Source organism: Diabrotica undecimpunctata, chromosome 3, assembly GCF_040954645.1.
Source record: "Diabrotica undecimpunctata isolate CICGRU chromosome 3, icDiaUnde3, whole genome shotgun sequence".
NCBI classification, from domain to species: domain Eukaryota; kingdom Metazoa; phylum Arthropoda; class Insecta; order Coleoptera; family Chrysomelidae; genus Diabrotica; species Diabrotica undecimpunctata.
In genome coordinates, this window is record NC_092805.1 from 97824266 (window position 1) to 97848401 (window position 24136).

Here is a 24136-nt window from a genome sequence, read left to right on the forward strand (position 1 = left end):
TTGGGTAAATGAAATAAAAGCAATAAATAAAACCTGATACGTTCATGAAGCACAGTTTTAGAAATTTGTTTACAAAAGAAACAAAATCTACCTAAATAATTAAACTAAATTGTTAAATATTGTTATAGCCAATTCACTGACCCCAGCTCAACTATGTAAATTTAGTAATTAATGTTTTATTCATACGTCAAATAACTGTCAAAGTTAAACTTGATAATTAAAAGTTCTCCTATTAGTTTTTAATAATTGTGTGTATATTAAACAGTATTTAATAGTTATATTACAATTAATAAGTATTCAAGATTCCCATTCAGGTAGCCAACGGAGTGGTTAACGTGTACGGAGTGTAAATAGCTCCCCCCTAAATGGGGGAAGCTTTAAAAAGAAAGACGCCGTTAGGTGTAACTATTAACCAGACAATGAGTGCAAATAACTCTAAAAGTGATGCGGAGTCAGAAAATTATTTATCGGTCCCCGTACAAGACATGGATACCACTTTAAGTTCTGAGACAACAGCTGAAACCAGTCGTCAGGTCATTAGTGATAAAGAAAAGGATATTTATAAACAAAATAAAACACCTAAAGTTTTTAATCTAAGAAATGGAGATAAGTATAATTTGAGTAATATTTGTGTTTTTATCGAACGAAAAAATATTGAAAATGCCGGCCGTCTTCATCCCTTATTTGTGGGAGATATCTTACACAAAAAACTAAATGTTAACAATATTAACCAAATTAGATCTGTTGGAAAAAATAGAATAAAAGTTAGTCTAAAAACATGTTCTGATGCCAATGCTTTAGTAAACAATCCTCTTTTATCAGAAAATGATCTTGTAGCGTTTATACCAAATCATTTATTAGAAATTAAGGGTTTGATAAAAGATATTGATACTCAATTCGATACGAAATATATTTTAGATAACATAAAATCTCCTTCAACAGTAGTTGATGTTAAACGTACACATCGTAGAATAGAAAAGGATGGTGATATACAGTATGTCCCCAAAAAAACCATTATTGTAACTTTTGAAGGGAACACTTTACCTAATTATATTTCAATAAATAGTGTATATTTTTCGGTGGAGCGGTTTTTTAGCAGAGTTACACAGTGCTTCAGATGTCTACGCTATGGTCACATTTCTAGGCAATGTAAAAATATGTATTAAGTGTAGTAATGTAAAAGCTGAAAATCATGTTTGTCACGATTCAGAAATTCGCTGTTTATATTGTAAAACAAATGACCACGTTTCTATTTCAAGAAAATGTCCTCATTATGAAAAACAACGTAAAATTAAGAATGTTATGGTTGAACAAAATATTTCCTTTATTGAGGCAAAAGAATATTGTGAAATGTCTTATTCTGGTATATCTGTAAACAATAGTTTTTCTATTTTATCCAACTCCAATTTTCCGCCTTTACCAGCGATTGAATCTAAGTCTGGAAATTCTAACGCCCTTTTACACTCAAATTTTAAGAATAATAGCAATTACGTTTTGCCCACCCATCCTACACGAAGTCCTACCGGCCATAGCAATAAAAAACGTCGAATTTCTAATGACACTCCTCCTCCACAACCGATGTTTCCGTTTCAGTTTGGCCCTAATCAACCACTGCCTCGAAATAATAATCCACCAAATTATCAAAATTTAAATAACAAAAACATTGTAAAGTCAATTGCAGATTTTATAGTTGAATTTTTAAAAGGTATTCATACCATTGAAGATATCAAAAATTTGAATAATGATTTAATTCAAACAGGAATAAATAAAGTGTTGGAGGACACATGTAAAAAGTAACCTTCACTCCATTACCAAAGACATTAAATATTTGTCAGTGGAATGCACGTTCTGCTGTTTCGAATAAAAATAGTCTAATGCATTATCTTGTAAATAATAATATTGATGTAGCAATAATAAGTGAAACATGGTTTAAACCCAAAAAAGTATATAGTTTCGTAGGTTATAATGTAATTCGTAAAGATAGACAAGATGGTTTTTCAGGAATTTGCATTTTGGTCAAAAAGTCGATTTCACACCTAGAATTAAGCATAGTTTCCAATTTTAATGTCGATCTTCTTGTTTGTGGTATTAATATCAAATTCAACAATAAAACTTTAAGTATAATTTCCGTTTATAGGTCACCGGATATTAAAACCAACACAACTGATTGGGTAAATATTTTTTCGCAGTTTTCAACTCCATGTATTATTGGTGGGGATTTTAACGCGCATCATGCTACTTGGGGATCCCATAAAAACGATTCTATTGGTAAACAACTCATTGAAGCAAGCAATAATTGTGATTTTGTAGTTATAAATACTGGCGAACCCACGTGTATTACCCGGCCAGGATGCAATGATTCTATGATAGATGTTACCTTTTGCTCCTCGGACGTAGCTAGTGATATAGATTGGGCAGTTTACTCTGACACACTTGGATCGAATCATTTTATGATAAAAATAACTCATGCAATGCAGCAAATTCCGCAGGACATCACAATTCCGCGATATAGATGGAACCTAAAAGGAGCTAATTGGGAACAATATAAAGAGTTTGTGGAAGACTACTTTTATAACTTTACTGATGCAGAATATCCAACCACCAAAGAAAAATATGCATTCTTAATCAATTGTATAAATAATGCGGCACAAAGAACTTTAAAAGAATACAGACCGTTTAAGTGCAAAAATCGAACACCTTCACCTTGGTGGGATGCAGAATGTGACAACATAATTTCTGAAAGGAAACATGTACTGCAAGTATACAAAGAAAACCCCACAAAAGATAATTTTCTTGCATACCAAAAATGCATGGCACTTACTAAACGAACATTAAAAGAAAAAGCTAAAAAAAGTTGGATTGAATGGTGTTCCAATCTCAACAAAAATACTCCAACTAGCATGATATGGAAACAAGCAAAAAAAAATGAATCGTAAAACAATAAACATTGGTAAGCCACATAATGATGATTTAATAGATGAGTTTTTTAATCATGTAGCTCCCCAGACTGTTCCTTTCACTGTAAATATCGAACATACGATCTTAGATAAAAAACATTTTTTGGCAAATAATTTTCACATTAATGAACTAAATTATGCTTTAAGAAATAAAAAAAGTACTGCCCCGGGTTTTGATCAAATAAAGTATCCGATGTTAGAGAACCTACCAATTATAGCAAAAAGTTTTCTTCTACAAATTTTTGATGAGATGCTTGCAGGTGAGTGCATTGAAGATTTTAGGAAAATTATAATCACACCGATTCCTAAACAAGGTAAAGACCCTAACTTGGCCCATTCTTATAGACCAATTTCTCTGCTATCATGTGTGCAAAAAACTTTCGAACGTATGATAAAATATAGGCTGGAATGGTGGCTACATAAAAAAGACCTGCTTACGCCCTGTCAATTTGCATACAAAAGAGGAGTGGGTACGCTAGATGCACTTACAACCTTAGTAACAAATATTCAAAATAATTTCTCTAGAAATAACTTTCTTCCAACAATTTTTATTGATATTGAGAAAGCATATGACACCTTAAACTTAAATATTTTGAGTAAAAAAATGATTATTGATTTTAACATTCCTAAGGCAATAGTGTATGCTATTATCGGATTATATTCAGAAAGACATGTTTATGTCAGGGATTTTAACAACCATTTATTAGGCCCAAGATATGTTTTCACAGGAATTCCACAAGGAGCTGTCTTAAGTCCTTTTCTTTTCAATTTATACACAGCTGACCTACATAAATTAAAGTTGGAAAAATATCCTTTTAAGATCATCCAATATGCAGATGACTTCTGCATTTACTGTGAAACAAAGAAGAGAGATGAAGCTTTTGGATTTTTAATGGATACCTACAACGTTGTAGAAACGTGGTTGGAAGAAAATCACCTTCAGCTGTCGGCCACAAAATCAGCAGTGACCATTTTCAGTAGACATAATATTCCCAATATCGAAACATTTATAGTAAAACAGCGAGAAATTCCTTTTAAAAAGGTAATTAAATATTTGGGCATTATACTGGATCACAAGCTCACATGGAAATTTCACATAGAATATATGTTAAATAGATGTGAAAAAGGCCTAAACTTTCTGAAAATGACAACTAAAACTTGGTGGGGAACAGATGTTCAGACTTCCTTACTTTTTTATAGAACTTACATTCGCTCTATCATAGATTATGGATGTTGGTTATATGGATCTGCCAGCAAGAACTTACTAAACAAATTAAACATATTTATAAACCAGTGTTTGCGTATCTGCATTGGTGCCATGAAGACAACTCCTATTGAGCCCCTTTATGTTGAAGCACGTGAGCCTCCAATTTCTCTTAGAAGACATTTCTTGGCCGAAAAATTTTTACTGAAAACTAAACACCAGAACACTTTCCTTTATACCGAATTAACAAATTTAAACAATTATGATTTAACGAATAAATATTGGATTAAGAAAAATTCTCCAACCCTATGTGAAGCTCTTAGAGAAAACACAGTTTGTGCTGATGAAGCTATTAATTTAAAATCACACACAGATATAAATGATTTTGAAGCTCTTTTTTATAGCGTTAAATTTATTAAACCAAATTATGTTAACACTGGAAGAGCAAATAACAACATTATAACAAGCATCTTATCCAATTGGGATTACTACAGTACTATCTATACGGATGCCTCCAAATCAGAAGACGGTACAGGATGTGCCTTTTACATCCCCATGGAGAAGGTAGAAAAAATGTTCAAACTAAAAGCAAATATTTCCATATTTAGTGCGGAAGCAATTGCCATATATCAAGCCCTACTTTTTGTTTCTAACAGAGATTCCTCCGTTATTATTGTTTCAGATTCCATGTCAGTTCTCACAGCCATTAACCAACCTTTTGTAACCAACCAATTTCTACCCAGTATTTCTGATTTGGTTGCTTCACGCAAGGCAGTTTTAAAATATAAATGGAGTGACCTATGGTCTGAGTTTTGTTTTACCAACCCAAATAGATACACTTCTTTACACACAACTGTCCCTGTTGCACATTGGCACAGAACTTATAATGTCCCTAGGCGTTATATAACAACCATATCTAGGCTTAAATTTGGACATGCTTGTTTTCCTGCTCATCTTGCAAGGATTCATGTGATCGAGAGTAAAAACTGTGTGGAATGTGGAGTAGAAGGTGACCTAGATCATGTAATTTTTGGTTGTGCCAAATATAATTTGGAATCCACCTTATTATATAATAATATAGTTCGTATTACTGGTAAATCTCCGTTTAACGTTTTATCTGCCCTAGCGACTCAAAATAGATTAATTTATGATTGCATAATCGATTTTTTGACCAAATGTAATATTTTTCTTTAGTTAAAAAAAAAAACTTTTACTTTTTACCTTTGTTTTCTCTCCTTTATATGTTTAATCCTATTTACCGTGGCCTAGTTCTCCTGTGTATGTTATATATTATAATGTCCTGATGGTCCCCTGGACGTGAAACGAGTGACCCATGTTAATTGTATATGTTTATGGATATATATGTGTATGTATTATTTATATTTTTTCTCTTCTTTTTGTTAAATGTTGTAAATTTATCTATTTTAGTCTATTCGATTGCAAATAACTCAAAAACTTTTTACTGTACCTAATGAGATTAAAAGATCATGTAACTGGCTGTATGGCAAACTGCCAAAGCCATAAAAATTAAAAAAAAAAAAAAAAAAAAAAAAAAAAAAAATGTTTTATTCCGTTGCTGGTCAAATTTTGACTTAAACTGGAAGTTACTATACAACCAAGCACACGTGCTCATAATTAATATTAATTGTAACCTTGAATTAAAAAAAAAATTTCACACGTGCTTTCTTAATAAAATAAAATTAAAAAGAATTAAAATTTTCACCACAACGTTATCGTCTTATCAGACCATCGTTAGTGAAAACTTAATGTTTAGTGTACAAACTGTTTGTAAGTTTTCATATTTCTGACCTTACACCAGGGCTTCCAAAACTGTGCGTCGCGACGCCCTGGGGCGTCGCCGCGTGTCAGCGCGTACTTTTAATGCAGAAAATATATTTATTTGATTTTAAATGAGTATGAAATATATATAATAATAAATAAATCAAATAAAAAATATAACATCAAGTCGGTAGACCCTTGAATTATCCGAAATTAATCAAAAAATTTTTCAATCCGAAAATTATCCGATGGTCTACGAAATTATTTGAAAATCGGATAATTATCTGGACATTGGCAACACTGGAGTCGAGTGAGCGCCGTACTCATTATATTTCGCCGGTTGGCTCCCCTCCTCCGTGTTCCCTACTGTCGCGCGTGTTATGTCATTTAGTCAAGCTCTTGTTTTATTACATACGCTGAGTTTTTTGCTATCAACAATGTATACTTATATTCAAAAGAATAGAAAACGAAGTGAAGAATCAGGCGAGAGCAGTAATGTTAATTTAAGTAAAAAGAAGAAATATAGGAAATATGACGACCAATATTTGGATTTACCTGCATTACTAAAGGGACTGTATAACTTCCATAATATAAGGCTTACACAATGAAATAATAAATTTCTATTGAAAACTTATTTGTGCTAAGAAGATTTGAAACTAAGCCACTTTGGAGTGCAAGCAGACAAACAAGAAGGTAGTCTTTTACTTTTCATTATTTTAATGGACAGAGCAATCAAGCAGACCATCTTCTTCTTAACGTGCCCCATCCCTAAGGACATTGGCGATCATCATGGCCCATTTGACTATCTGCAGCTGTTCTGAAAAGTTCTATTGACGTTTTCCCACTCCATTGTCTCAGATTCTTCAGCCAGGACGTGAGTCTTCTCCCCGGTCCTCTTTTGCCTTCCACCTTCCCTTGTATGACCAGCCGCATCAATTCGTATTTCTCGTTTCTTCGTATGTGACCAAAGTAGTTCATTTTTCTTTTCTTTATAGACGAAGACCATAAAGAACCAATAACGATAAGTCTGATATATAGAAAGAGATACAAATATTCTTTAAAGTTTTGTTTTAAAAATTACAGCAACACGCCCCAATGACTAATATGGAACGCCCTATAGGTATATAGGATTACAGGACAGGTGTCAATAAAGTATAACCAAACAGGTTAACTGAGAACATGTCATAGGTTCTGCAGCTATGTAGTTAACAGTAGATTTGTTTAATGAACATACACACACACCATATAAAACACACATATCTACACCATAGTCACTACTGCCCTACTATTAGAAAACAAAGCCACAACTGATTCATCATATGGTAAGATTTGTTTGTGACTGCTGAGCCCCGAATTCAGACGTGTAACATCATCTTTTCTAGGCGATGAATGGAACAGAGAGGAAACTATTGCGATGAATAAAGCGATGCCCCAGAGAGATAGCAATGTCTCACATGTGCCTCACAGCATTTCGCCCCAACTCGTGGTAATAAAAAGGACACGACATAAAGAGATATGGAATAGAATAGGACTCACAAATGAGTTACTTTGAGAGAACGAGGACAAGAACGAAGATGCGACGAAGGTTGCAGATTCTGTACCTGTCTCAAAATGGGTTTCAATGATCCTAATCAGGGTCCTTCAGGTAACCGTCAGCACAGTAAGATAGCTTCCGCATGTTACTATTGGTAAACGTTGCCTTAATATAAGAGCATCGAGTATATTAGAGTCAAATGAAAGATCAATCTAGTCTTGGTGGAGAGATAGTTATATAACCTAAATATAAAGACAAATTGTAGAATTCAACAATGCTATCATCGACTGGCATTTCAAAAAAGTGTCATATACGCAACGAAATACGCGGCAGAAGTGTGGACAATGAAAAAAAAAAGGATAAGGAAATGTTGTGGTGATAAAAAGCTGTTAAATAAGGTAGCAGCTGGGATAAATGACGGTGGCTGAAGGAAAAGGTAAAAAGTATAACTTTAAATTTGACCAAATATATCGAGAACCTAACATTTTACAATACATCAAACTGAGCTTCCGATGACGGATAGGCCAGATAATGCGGATGGCAAAACGTTCTCAACAAGAGTGTCACTGTTGCGTTAGCTAGTGAGAACGAGAAAAAAAAGGCCAGACGATATTCAAATGAAACCTAAAAAGACTTTCGAAACAGATACGTTTACCAAGTGGACACAACGTACACTGAATAGAAAAGAATGGGTTGAAAGACAGAGCCAGAAAAAAAGAAGAAACATTCACGAAGATTTGTGTAAATACCTAAATATTCTTTAAACGTTGTGATCTACTTGATGGAACACATAAACGGCTCGTCAGCTCGGGATTCTGTTAGACATTATTTAAAGAAAATAAATTTTCCAACATAAAACAAATTATTTATTTTGAACTAGTACACAAACATATACAGAACATCTTTTTTATGCCAAAAATAACAAGCTCTAAACTTTAATAATAAAAATGTTAAAATTACAAGTGAAAAAAGATCTTGTTACACCCGATTCATTTTAAAAATCAGCTGGTTTCTAATATTTTTTAACAGAGTACCCTCTATGATTACGGAATGAGCTTAAATATTGCGTGGCAATATTAGCATACTTTTCAATAAATTGTAAGCACACCTTGCCTCATTTGCATCCAACAATGATACAGTAGGTACCTTAACTGTTAAAGAGTTCAATGTGTGTGGTTCGTATTCTCTGAAGTTTGCTCAATGTAGTTGAGATCAGCAGGTCTCGGATGTAATGTCTAGTGAGGAATAGCTTGACTTTGTTGAACTTAACTACAGTGACATACCGATGGGGGTTGCAATATTGTCAAGGAAAATGGAAGTCAAGAATAATAGCGGTGTGAAGATTTAATAAGATTGTTGATGACTTCGAATATATAAATATAAATAATTTGATTGTAATGCTATTCAAAACCAGAAGAAATGCTTGTCCGATTATACACCATACTGTATAATAGGTGAGTTGCGTAACTCCAACAAGATGACCATGACCAAAACTCGTTGGCAACGGGGCAAATCAAATTTGGTATCAAAATATTCCTAAAAATCTGCATAACTTTTCTAAAATAAAATAACTTTTTTGAATAATTTTTTTTTTATTGGAGTGGGGGAACAAGTAATTAAACAACAAAAAATAAAAGTTTTGATTTTATAATTATAATGAAATTTTATATTTAACTCGCGATATCCCGGCTCGGTTTAGATTTATAATTTTGACACAATATACTATCGACATTTCCGTAAAAAATGGGATGCTTGCGAAGTCTTAATTTTAATTATAAACAAAATCGTAAACTACTTGTCGGATATTTTTTTCTAATTAAAAATTTGTGTTAAAAATTTTTGTGTTACTACGCAATACTCCGGGTAGTAAAAATTTACTTTATTAAGAACAATTCATCTCCAAGGAGAGTATTCTCTTAGGGAAATTACTTGTTACTTTTAGAGGTTCAAAGAAGAATCTACCAACAAAGGAGAAAAACCAACAATCGTTATCGCACAAAATGAATCTAAAAACAATACTTACAAAACGCCGTTTATGCCACACAGAGCTAATATTCGAAAATCAGAACGTTTGGCGTATTTCGACATGAATTGAATTGAATTATTGTTAAGAATTTTTAAGAATTGAAATTGAATTTGACGACAAATTAAAACTGTAACATTAAATTGTAACATTTGAATCTCTCCTTTTAATAATTCTACATTAAAATTTAATAATTTATAGATGTTAATGACTTCATTTTAATCCCTTAAAATCATGATGAGTCACTGTTTATGATTATTAAATATGTTTACTTAATTTGTTTATGATATCTTTTACGATTATATTATTTACTCAATGTGTTTACTTCTATAGGTTTTAAAAACAACCAAACATTATTCATGGCAAACATTTTATTTACTCATATGCAAACATTGTCTACGACTAACCAAGTAACTGAACCAGCTTGATTATTAGTAAAATATTTATTGAAGATGGACGATGGTTTTTAATATGGAGTTTATTAAAGAAATAATAGGCCATGCAACAAACTAACTCTCACCAGTCCAACAGACGACTATCTATCCTAACCCAATGGGTAGCTTTCACTCAAAACGATATAGTTAAGATAGAAAAAATTATTTAGTATCTTAAGATCATAAATAAATTAACAAACAAAAAAGACAAAGTCACTAAATTATCACAAATATTTCATAAAAGTAAATTTTTTAATATTTAATAAAGTGTTCTGTTTTTTACAAGAAATAATCATTATAAATACACTTTCAGTCCATTTTATAATAATGAAATAATTATAACATAAATACATATATTAAAGAATACGCTAATACAAGAAATTACACAATATACCAAAAATAACTAACTTAAAACGTTAGAAACAAGTAAAAAGAATTTTTTAAATTGCCAGCTAGTGTTCTGCCCTCTTTCCAAAGAGAATATTACTCTGTGGTTTTGTCCTTTTTTAAGTTGTGGTTTCCAATATATAACTGTTTGTATGGACAATTTCTTGTCCAATTACCCCATATTTCTTATTTATTTCTATTGAATCATAATCATTATTCAATTTTACACTATTTTTGCTTGTTCTCATGTTACTTTTATTGTAATTCCTTCATAAGTCCTTGTGAAGTCCTCATCTACGATCTATTTATTTTAGATTTTCTAGAATTACTACCTTTGGCACTTTATTTTTGTATATTATATGATTGAAATGTCGAAGAACTTCTATCATAGAAATTACAACGAAACAAAGAAAAGTCTAAAATTACTCTTTGTACAAAATGTCCATTAATTTTTGAGTAGTTTAGGTTGCAATACTGCTCCGTCAACGATTTAGTCAGATTCTATTATGTATTTCTAATTACATATTACAAATTCAATTTCGCTCCTGAATTGAGTCTATTTTAAACTTTAACCCTAAGTTAAATATTGTAGGTTATTAGAATCTCTTGAATGCATATGTTTGTGATGATTAAGACTAACTTTTTGTAGGTATGCTTTTCCACATATGTCACATTTAAATCTTGGTACGCCATCACATTCATATTTGGTATGTCTATACAGATTAGGTTTATGCTTGTATGTCCTAAAACACCTATGGCATCTAAACCTCTCACCTACTACTAAAAAATAATACTATTAAAATATTATTCGTATTATATTATTAGATTAGATAAAAAATATCGCATATCACAGTATTATATATGTATATTTATATATACAGGATGCGGCCAATTATAAATATCTCGAGAATTAAGGGTAACTGAATCATGAAAACCGGAATGAAGGGGTTTTGAAGATTGACTTGTTTAATGAAAATATTTTCATCTATTTGCTACTCCCGGTTATACCGGAAATTGCTTATAACTTCATTAAATTCCTTGGGAACTCATTAACATATACAGCTTTTAGTTTACAGTGTAAAGTTGCCTTTTTCATTATACAGGGTGCTGTCAAAATTGGCATAAAACCGGCATCCTAATTTTTCGCCTAATTCCGTTTTTTTCAAATGGGGCACCCTTTATGTGATTCATTATTTTAGAATACATTGCTTACTATTAATATGTATTAGTATTCCCTACACCTATCTCTGGAAGTTCTCAAATAAATTAACTTTATATATTTTTGTCACAAAAAGTTTATTTTAAGTAGCCTATGGAATATTCTGAGAAATGTCGATTATTTTTAACGGGTGGTACCAGATGTTTATTTTTCAATGTGTAAATAACATACTTAAATTATTGTTCTTTTTTATATAATGTACATGAAATTAATAAACATTATTATATTATTAATGTTAATGTTTAATAGTAACCTTGTTGTATGCCATTGGCAGTTATAATAATAATTTGCCTAATTTTCTTGACAAAATACTAATGGCTTATTTAGGATATATACAAATGATGATTTCTAAAATTTAATTATAATTTACGGTGAGTTTAACAAAATAGTATCCAGAACTTGTCACGTTTTTGCTGAGAGATATCCTGAGAAGTCTGGACCAAATCATAAAACTGCAAAACGTTTATTGAACAACTATTCCCAGTTTGGTCAGTTTATAAGTAAAAGGAACAAGCTCAAGACCCACGTCGATAATGAAGACTTGCAAATAGATATCCTGGGATATTTTGCAGTTAATCCTTATTCATGCTTACGGGAATTGAGCAATTGTTACAGGTATCGACTAGAACAATTCAACAGAATTTAAACAAAAACATCATTGGGACCTCGTCGTATACACTAGCTCAACATTTACATCCTGGAGATTATGTAACACGTGTAAAATTTTGGGAATGGGTCTTAATGAAATGCCAAGATAAATATTTTACAAAAAAAAATTATTTATTGTGTTAGTCCTTTTCGTTTAATGTTATTTTGTGCTGTGAAAATAATAATATATTTGCTCTCATGATTTATGACGAAAATTTAAATTTAAAAATTTAAAATTATTGCAAAATTTTACGACAAGTAATTGTACCATTACTGCACGCTTTACATAATAATTATTGCGCTAGCGAGGCTTGGTTTGAACAAGATGGAGCACCAGCTCTTAATATTCGAGGAGTCGGCACATTGTTTGATGAAATATTTAGTAATAGATGGAGATAATATAGGTCCGTTTCTCTGAGCACCAACATTTCTACAATTGTCACCGTTATATTACTATATTTGAGGATATCTTAAAAATAAGATGTTCTCTGAACCTGTCACTATTGAATATTATTATATATTTTCTATAGAAAAATATGACGAATAAAGTTCTTTAAGTTTTTAGCGAAATAGATGGACAATCAATATCAAGAGCTATTAATGAAAATTTGATTAAAAGAGTTCATAAATGTTTAGAAGTTGATGGGCAACATTTTGAACATTTATTACATTAATAAGCTAGTAGCTATTTTCTTTGATAGCATCTTTTTAATTGTTCAATGTTTAACTTACAATATCTTCTTCTTCAAGTGCCATCTCCGCGGCGGAGGTCGGCAATCATCATAGCTATCCGGACTATCAGAGAAGCCGTCTCAAAATTTCATTTGATATACACATCCGTACCACTCTCTCAGGTTGCACAGCTATGACATTCTACGCCTCCCTATGCTTCTTTTTCCGTGGATCTTTCCCTACATAATCAGTTGGAGCAAGGTGTATTTCTCTCCACGTGTAATATGTCCGAGATATTCCAATTTTTTTGTTTTAATTATATTTAAAATTTCTGTTTCTTTACTCATCCTTCTCAGAACCTCTTTGTTTGTGATGTGTTCTGTCTAGGATATTTTCAGAATTCTTCTATACACCCACAGCTCGAATGATTCCAGTTTTTCATTGATGTCGCATTCAAGGTCCAAGATTCCATTCCATAAAATTAAGTAGAAAAAACATAGCACCTCGCCAACCTAACTCTTAGTTCCAATTTTAAATCCCTTGTACATAGCACTCTTCTCATTTTGTTGAAATTTGCTCTAGCCTTTTCTATTCTGATTTTGATCTCCTGAATATAATCATTTGTGGAGTTAATTATTGTTCCCAGATATGCATATTTGTGCACTTGTTCGACGTTGGTTCCGTTTATTAGAAGATTCTCGTTATTTTTTTGAGTTTTCGATATTCTCATAAATTTCGTCTTCTTGACATTCATTATTAGACCATTCTCTTTTCCATACTCTGCTATTCTGGTCACCAGTCTCTGAACATCTTTAATATTGTCGGCTAAGATCACAGTGTCGTCCGCATATCTAATGTAACTTACAATATGAAAGTTGTAAATTAACACAACATAGTCTATAAAAAAATGCATTTTTCTAATTGGCCGGTTATCTGCCGCACCCTGTATAGTAATTTCGCAATAGCCACGAAGTAATAAAATTTAAGAAGCAGGCAGTTTCAGGAGTGAGTAGGGTAGATCGGGGCTAGTTGTGACAGGGGCATGTTGTGACAAATAGTTTTATAGACTAACCATAGGTAGCAGCGTCGCCCGGTTACCCAGAATTCCACGTCCGCATGTCCTCAGTCTGTTTGTGTAGTTTGGTTGTGATGCTATGCGTTTCTGCCGCTTTATAAAATTATATGTCATTTCGTTGTAACGAAGTAAAATTTTGCTGTTGTCTTTGAATTGTTATTTCACTTTCAAACCACAAGGTAAGAAACTTATTCTAGTTGTAGTAGATAGTTTGTTTATTTCTCTCTAGTAAGACACAGTTTGGTTTCTATACGACGTGTCAAGGTCTGTGCAAGTGGCTTTATGTAAAATGGCGTACGGTGGGGCTAGTTGTGACGAAAGGCTTGGGGCAGATTGTGACAGTGTCACAACATGCCCCTACTAATTTTAATGCATGTTTATGGGTTTGTTACAGATAATGGTGAGAAATTATAAAAGGAAAACGGAACGTGGTCGGAGTAATATAAACAGTTACGAGTCGGCTTCGTTAGATGTTAAGTCTGGATCGTGTAGTTTAAGGCAAGCAGCTGAAAAATATGGCGTTAACCGGATGTCCTTACTTGGATATATAAAAAAACAACAAACCAATCCAGATGGAGTGGTAGAAATGGGTTACAAAAGACCTCGAATGATATTTTCACAACAACAAGAAGAAGAGCTCTGTGAATATGCTGTTCAGGCAGCGAAAATATTTTATGGTATTAGCCCAAAAGAAATGAAAAGTTTAGCTTTTGAATTTGCTATAGCGAACAAAGTTCTTGTGCCTGAGAATTGGGTAGCAACAAAACACGCCAGTAATGATTGGTTTACAAAGTTCATGCAACGTAACAATAATGTGTCTATTCGTGTTCCTGAGGCTACCAGCTTAAGTCGGAGTACAAGTTTCAACAAGCACAATGTCGGACTCTTTTTTGATAACCTCGAATTAGTATTAAGTCAAAACCATTTTACAGCTAATGATATTTGGAATATAGACGAGACAGGGACTGGGACTGTCCAAAAACCGGTAAAAATCATAGCGAAGAAAGGCGAGAAAAGAGTTGGTGGTGTCACTTCAGCTGAGAGGGGGACCAATGTTACTATGGTTCTTGCTATTAACGCAGAGGGTAACTCAGTTCCTCCTATGTTCGTTTTTCCACGTAAGTTTTACAAGGAGCATTTTGTACGTGATGGGCCAGTAGGTTGTTGTGGTACTGCTAACCCAAGTGGCTGGATAACAGGCCCGGACTTTTTGTTTTTTATGAAGCATTTTGTAAAAAAAGTAAGGTGCTCAAAGAAATCACCGGTTTTAGTTCTGTTAGACAACCACAGTGCTCACCTATATATCGAAGTCCTTGACTATTGTACAGAGCACAGTATTACTCTCTTATCGTTCCCTCCCCATACAACAAATAGACTTCAACCACTGGATGTTTCCGTTTTTGGTCCATTTAAGAAGTTTTTAAACGACGCCATGTGTGGATGGATGAAATCTCATCCTGGAAACACAGTCTCAATTTATGACATCCCAAGTATAGTGAAAACAGCATTACCTAAAGCTGTAACACCAACAAATGTTCAGGCAGGATTTCGTTCTACAGGAATATGGGAATTCAATAGAAACATTTTTAATGAAGAAGACTTTCTGTGTTCTTCGGTGACCGACCGACCTTTGAATAGGCCTATTGACATCGTAGATGGTAATGAGGAAGCCAGTGCTGGGCAGCTTAAAGAGTTTCAGCATCTCGATGAACCTGAACCGTCGTCATATTATGCTAACCAGCCAGGACCCTCCCATACCTATCAACCAGGACCATATCAACAAGGATCATCGCAGGCCAACCTACCAGGATCATTCCATGCCGAAGTTCTGCCTGTCAGCCCTATGGATATAAGACCTCTGCCAAAAGCTGGTCCTCGAAAAAATAAAAAACGCAAGAGCTTAACATCTGCAATTTTGACTAGCACACCTGTCAAGGAGACAATTCGCAGTGAAGAGTTAAAGAGGAAGGAAACAATAAAGTGCAAAGAGGATAAAATAAAGAAAAAATTATTTGACTCAAAACAACTGTTGCCTAAGAAAAAAGCAGCGCCAAAGAAAGAGACCGCAACAAGAAAAAGAGAAGACAGCTCAGAAGAAGAGGAAGAAGATTACTTTTGCTTAGTTTGTATGGGACCATATAAAAAGTCTAGGTTAGGAGAAGACTGGGTGCAATGTATGGAATGCAAGAGGTGGGCTCATGTAAAGTGCACAAAAGATGATCTTTATTATGTTTGTATAAACTGCCACTCTTCAGAACTACAAGTAGAATCAGCACAAATTGACGATAGCGATTAAGTTTTTTATTTTACTTTAAATTCACTAGATGTTTTTCTACACATTTGTTTCTTACATAAACATTTATCAAACATTTATGTATCTATACTTAACTATAAAATAAATTTATTATGGAAACTTTGTTATTATTCTCCAACTAAAGTTTATTATATTTAAAAATATTTACTGTCACAACCTGCCCCAAGTTCGTCACAACTTACCCCATATTGGGGCAAATTGTGACAATATGTGCATTTTATAAAACTATTTACATACTGTAAGGTATTGCTTAAAAATTGCTGATGTTCCCAAATAATGATTCCCAATTAAAAATAGTACCTCATTAAAGTAATCTAACAGCCCTAAAAATTACGAAAAAAATGTTAAAAATTATTTTGTCCAAAGTGGCACAACTAGCCCCAGTCTACCCTACCTATATTATTTTATACAGGGTAAATAAAATGGACATTTAAAAATATTTGTTTTGAATAGGTAATGGTATTATTTCAGTATCTACTTTGCATGTATGCATAATTAAACTTAAATTAGACAAATCCTTAGATTTTAGAAATCTATAATCTACGGGTATATCGTTAGTTACCATTAACTTCTTAGAAATCACTAACGCTATGGTTGTAGGTAACTGGTAAAAACAAGAATTAAACAAATATTTAATTGTAGTTGTATATAAAAAATGCAAAGTGGTTGTAGTGATGCAGTGATTCTCGTGGAATTAAACGTCTGAAAATTACTTCTTGGAAGAAACCGGATACTATTAAGTGGCTAACAGACAAATATGCTAGTTTTGAAGAAAAATCTGTAAAAATTGAATTGCTACAAATTGTAAAATTAAATAAGGTTCCACTACGTTATCCAGTGGATGAACTTGCGAAAACACATGGTATTAATGTTGTGCGTCTTGTTCCCTACTACTACCAACTAAACCCTACTAAAGCCAACGAAAGTTTAAAAAAAAATTAATAATTCATACGTGACCATCAGTAACCTATTGTTAATAAGAGTCCTTTCCTTAAAATTTTGATTATATTATTACTCCGTGTCGGTTGTGAAAAAAATATAAGAATGAGGAATGTTACAATAGAATCTTATATTTAAATATTTATTTTATATGGAATTATACCACAATTAATTGTTATGCGAATTATGTTTTGACGTTTCCATTTCCAATCCGAAAATCGTTTTGAAACAAATTGTTAAATTAAAAAGTTCCAATAAATGTTCTATCTGGCGGCTTTGATCGTAATCGTAATTTTTTTAAGCTCTAAGAGCTGTCAGTCAGCTTTCACTCTGCATCTATTTATAAACATGACAATCAAAGTCGCCATATAGAACAGCAAAGATTACAGAAAATTGAAAGCTGCCTATGAAACATGCCCCGATATATTGCTTAATTTGTATTACAACAAGGTACAAATTTTAGAATTAAAGTAATTAGTAAGATGGCGAATGGAAATAAATTATGAGGTACACAATGCAAAAAAAAAATGAAAAAGTGACAAAATTTAACATTGTTAATTTTTTCGTATATTTTTTGTAACTTAACTTTAACATTTGTCCTTTAAAAAATTGTCTGAAAATTGGTCCTTTAAAAATAACATCATATTTATAACCTTGACAGTTGATTGATAAACATTTATGTCCAACAAATTTACCACAACATAAAGCGCAACAGCGTTTTGAATTTCCACAAAATATTCAACAAATCTTCTGAGAAAAATGATAATTTTCAATGAAACTACTATGTAAACTAAAAGAAGGGATTATTATTCTTCGTACCTAACTAAACACCCATTAGAGACGGTAACGGTGATTAATTACTAATATTTCCAGTAAGCTTCCTTTTTTGTTGATTATGTAAAATTTCAACGTTATGACTGAATTCATAATTCTAAGTAATTAAATAGTCATATGTTCAGTCACTCCCTTTTTGGAAATTCGTTCTGTCTGACCTATGTATTATTTTGCTCGTGTACCACAAGTGATCTTAAAATACACCTGAACTTTGGCTTCTCTTTATTATTTCGATGGGTAAATAAAGATATTCCGTGTAAAATGTATAAAACTCATAATGAATACTGGCGAAAAACTGTATAAATGCAAATTCCTAATAGGACGTCGGATTTCGATACGAAGTTCAAACACAATTTTATCCCTTATGTCTTTTTGTGTACGGCAAAAGTCATATGAGATAAGCAAAAAAAAGGAAATTTGGAGTTGAACCAGGGTGCGTTTTTCTAAAAATCGAATTTTCCTAATTTTCCATAACTTTTCCAAGATCCCAAAACTTTCGTTTTGACGACCTGCCGTTATGCCTTTTTTTTGCAGGTCCATATCGTGAAAATTTACAAAATTTTAAGTAACATCAAAGAGAAAATCACGGATATTCATTAATTAACATTACATGTTTAGGTCATAATTAACACCCTTAGGGCACCAGTATCTATCGATTCGTAAAATGTCATAAGGGAGAAATTTTTTTTACAAAAAAGATTTTCTTTACAAAAGAAAATTCAACTTTTACGCAAATTTTACAAAGAAACCCTACAGTTTTCATATATTTTACTCCTCTTGGTTTCATCTTTTAGTACTATAAAAGGCATAAGAGACATAATCGTAGTTAAACTTCGTCGGAAATCCGTGTATAATGTACAATTACGTAATAAGTATAGCTTTGTATATATATTTTACCTATATATATATATATATATATATATATATATATATATATATATATATATATATATATATATATATATGCATATAATTAATTGTGAAGAACACTTTTGTTTATCTATACAAAATATTTCATGGTAGTTTCCACTATAATAGGAGACGGGTGATTAGTCTCTTTAGAGAACTTGCTAGGAAGTTACTAAGAACTTGGCGCACTTATTGAATAAAGGTGCCATTTTTATTAGAATTAATCCTGAACACCTTAAATGCTACAAAATTTATTATTTGTTACATTTTTGTTAAAAAGATGGTGTGATGTAGATGTTTTTAACAGATACCCTACACGGCAACATAAGACTCCGAATAGGGGATGCTGTTAACCCTGAGTTAATGTTTCTGTATCAGCTGTAGATGGCAACTTAAGGGTTTTTACTTAAATAGTTAGTGGCTTGACACATGCACACCTAGCAATACACTCATGCTGGAATTTTTAGTCCGAAAACGTTCTGTGATGTAGCACAAAAGGGTCTTTTTAATTATATACCTTATAAAAAGATTTTTAAATAAAACTTTTGTGATGTATGGTATACAGCCAACTAGAGGAATTTCATTTTCCTTGTGGATTATATATCTCTTAGTATTGATATTTTACAAAGAAATACTTCTGGTAGAAACAGCACTTTTTGTTAAAAACTATTTTGTCCGGATTCAGGAATTCAGCGATCACGATATTGACTTACCATATTAATTTAACGTACCTTTTCAGGTGTTCATTATTTCTTTACTGTTCAAATTATGGGTAATAATAAGGCACAACTCTGACTTTTTTGTATTTTGTATTTAATTACAAATTTAACATGCATAAATATCTTCCTTGTGTTTTACATTAAGTTAGCGTGGCGTTTCCTATTGTACTTTTAGTTACCTGACTGGTTCTTTTGTTGATCTTTTTTAGCCTTAGAAGTAGAACCTTCCTTGTTATTTCATAATCAATGTTATGTAGCTTACATTTTTGGTTTTAAAATGACAACATGTAATGTTAATAAAAAAATAAAAATAAATATGATCAAAAAATCTTGGTTTGTGAGTGTATAAAACAAATTGATGAATGAAGTGCAATAATACTTATGAACGCATCAGACACCTCGTGGAAAGGAGCTCTTAGCTGGTTCACGTCGGCACAGAGAAGCAGAAAATATATACAGTGAAAAGAAGAGAGACCAAGGTTGGCACCTCATGTTAGTGTGAAATTGATAAATATTTACTTTACGATAAAGACCCCAACGAAGCGTGTTTCATCGAGCTCAGGGTTTAGCTTAGTTTTGCCTACCAGTTTTACCGGTAAAAATTGTAGTAAGTTGGGCAATTTATACAATGATAAAAATTCCAACACAACTTCGTTAGATAACTCCATAGTAAAATTACCACGACACTGATCATACTTGACCCTAATCATGTCGGAAGGTTTGATGGGGTAAGTACGTGCTATACATTAGCTTACAAATTCCTTTGACCCGTGTTATTTTACAAAGAAACAACGGGAGTGGAAGCGCTGGCCATAAATAGACAGCTTTGCCCTATCCCTGTGATAGTAAACCACAAACATTGTGGGTAAAAACGGTATTCCACGTTGGGTTGGTTCGAAGCCAAAAGACTAAACTCGTATGGACACGCAGAAAATGATTGAAAAAAGATGGCCAAAAAGATAAAAAATGGACTTTGTCCACTCGAAGAAAACAAGGTAGATCAAGAAGGTCATGGAGAAAAGATGTCGATCGGAGATGCAATGACCGCCAGAGATTTGAAAACTGAAGATTGCTTCGACAGAAAACGCTAGAAATTAGGTTGCGAGAAACGGCGCCAGCTGTAGAAGACTCGCCTATTATATATATATATATATATATATATATATATATATATATATATATATATATATATATATATATATATATATATATATATATACATATAAGCCAGTTTAGATAATAAATCTATATTATGTACATCGTTCTGGTACTGAAGATGATCTATATTGTTTATGCACTCTAACACAATAATCGTAGACGTATAGAATTATAAAAGTAATATAACAAATGACAGATGTATTTCTTGTAAATGTTGTGGGTATAAATATAAATTGTGTTCATTTACTTTAAATAGAGGTCAATATATCACTTCCATATAGATCAGAAATTCCTAAAGATATTTTCAAATAAAGTAAAAAATGGCACATAAAAATATAAATAAAGCCTAACTATGACAACTGCAGAAAACGTATACGTATGTGTTAAATAATCTCATTTCTAAATACTCACTAGAAACAAACAGCAAATTACACTGGACTAAAAATGGCAGACTTGTAATATCGTTAAATAAAAGAATGAAAAATTTCTATCATAAAAACACCGAAACGTTGAAATAAATTTTCTTTTAGACAAATGTCTAGAAGAAATGGTCTTATGTTTTTTTTTAATCAACATATTATAGACACATATAAAACAATAAAATATCAATGCACAACACTGATAAATGCATTTGAAGAAGTACGTTGGTATCCATATCTACCCCTATTATTGTTATAATATAAAATAGAGAAGTTTCTAGAGGATTTCCTTGATGTTTAATTTATATACGCTGATACTAGTAAAGGTGGTTTAACAACTAATTGCTCAAACAAAGAATGTATAGAATAAGATCGATAGTAACAGTCTTAGATAATAAAACAAAATTAATAAATGAATATACATTCATTAAAAGTAGTAAAGAAAAAACTCAAGAAAGAAATAAAAGTGTAATAATTGTTGCAGTTTCGCAAGTTTGTACAAATATTTACTAAATATTAAATAAGAAATTATTTCTACATCGCACCCACAACCCCACCTAACGGCGGGTAGTACGAGTTAAATTAGTAGAACGCACCACTTACAAGTATTAAGCAGCATAGATCGCCGCCTTCACCTGTGGTTCCGGCGCTAGGAATCGCCCCATACCCGTATTTCCGAAATACAGCCACTCTATCCTTTCCATGACCTTTAGTAAAAGTCTTTAGGATTCACAGTATTACGATTTTGCAAAAGTTCGCCACACTATTTTTGGGCCATTTTCCCTATTTTTTCGCGAACATTGTTCTATAACTTTTTTCTACTCGGTTTTAGATATATGCAATGGCATACTTAGTAGAAAGAAAAATCAATTACCTTTGAAATTGTATATTGTAGAAGCTTCTGAGGATAATTTTAAGATAGATAGGGTTCCTCAAAGTTTTCTACTTTTACCGATTTTAGCGGCTATTTTAAAAATTTCTCACTATAACTTTTTTTTGTACATTTAGGTATATGCATTACCAAATGAAAAAGAAAGGTTATTGTGTGTACTTTAAAATAGTCTACTGCAAAATATTCTAGGACTAACGGTAACCAAGATATCGTTCATCAAAGTCTGAGACTTGCAACGATTTTTACTAACTTTTAGATATTATTTTAATTTCTAGCTATAACTTCTTTCCATGTACACTCAGGTATATACAAATCGTTACAATCATACCTAGCATACCATTGCATAGGCACTAATTCACCCCTTTCTCAAAAACGCACCCCTTTAAATGGTAGCACTCCTCGGTTTTTTCATATTTGGGAGTCCATTGATCATATGAAACAATAAAATTTCTTTAACGTTGTAGTTCCTTTCTAAAGTATATAATTAATAGCCTATAGTTATTGTTTTACATTGTTTTTTCCTGTTCCATGACAAGTACCATTTACTTGTCATGGACTACATACTGTACTACATACATTTACTGCGAGTTCATAAAATATTTTTCGTGCTAGAATCCATTTTTATTTGGGGTTAAACTTTGGCGTTTGAACTTTTAACAAAACATTAGTATTAATACCAGTATTTCACCATTGTTTTTACCATTAATTGAATCTGTATATTTATTGCTTATATATTTTATCTTTAAATTGGATGTAATATAAATTAATTATTTCATTTTCGATTGCATTTTGTTTTATTGGTGAAAGTTACTGAAAACGTTTGAAAAAGATAAACCTAGTTGAGCTTGCTTAACTCTATATACAAAACTGGAATAATCCTCAAAGATTGGTTTAAATCAACATTGGTGATAATACCTACGAAAGCTAATAGCAAGTATTGCAAAAAGTACATAGCAATTAGTGTAATGTATGCACTAAAGTTCTTCTTCTTAGGGTGCCTGTCCGTTCCCAACGTTCCGATCATTCTGGCTATGATAACTTTGTTGGTTGCGATACAGAATAGCTGTGTTGAAATCTTTTTATACCATGCTCTCAGGTTAGCAAGCCAGGATATTTTTCTTCGTATTGGGCCCATTTCCTTCAATTTTACCTTGCAAAATGCATTGGAGTAGCTCATATCTGCCTTGATTTCTCATTATATGTCTTAAGTACTGAAGACGGAGACGCTCACGAGAAAACTAGAAGCATTCGAAATGTGGGTGTAGCGACGCATTCTTCGTATATCCTGGACCGAACATGTCACCAACATAGAGGTAATCCAAAGAATCGGAAAGGAGAAAGAAATCGTGAATACAGTTAAACAAAGAAAGCTTGAATATCTAGGCCACATATTGAGACACGATAAGTACCGTCTACTGCAATTGATTGTCCAGGGAAAAATAGACAGTAAGCGAGAGCCAGGCAGGAGAAGACACTCGTGGCTCCAAAATCTGAGGAAGTGGTTCGGGCTCACATCGGTCGAACTATTTAGAAGCGCCGCAAACAAGATCAGAATTGCCATGTTAATAGCCAACGTTCGCAACGGACAGGGCACTTGAAGAAAAAGAAGAAGTACTGAAGCTTACGGCCCTTCACGATGTTGACCAAATCCGCGGTTGTGTTCATCCTCCGTAGTGCTTCTTCATTGGTGTCTGTCCATGGTATCTTCAGGATCCTTTTGTATAACCATAGCTCAAAAGCTTGAAGTTCTGATAGAGTTTCCGCCTTCAATGTCCACGTTTATACTCCGTACAGAAGCACTGAGTACACGTAATATTTAAGTAATAAAGTTGTTTCTGAAAATCATTCACTCCAGAATATACACCAAATATGAACAAAATATTGGCAAATCTCAGTTTCGGTTCAAGGAAGGCGTTATTTAGCATCGATGTTCTTATACAAATTTACAAATGCCAAAATACAAGACATAATAATCTGCACACATATAAACATAACCTCGATACGTGACTTCTATGCGACT

General features: G+C 32.6%; 1 protein-coding gene across 24 annotated transcripts in view; it reads right to left on the reverse strand.

The window, feature by feature from the left end:
• The window catches only part of lola (longitudinals lacking), a 604955-nt gene that overhangs the window by 290272 nt on the left and 290547 nt on the right, over positions 1-24136 (reverse strand). The gene's annotated exons all lie outside the window — the stretch shown is intronic.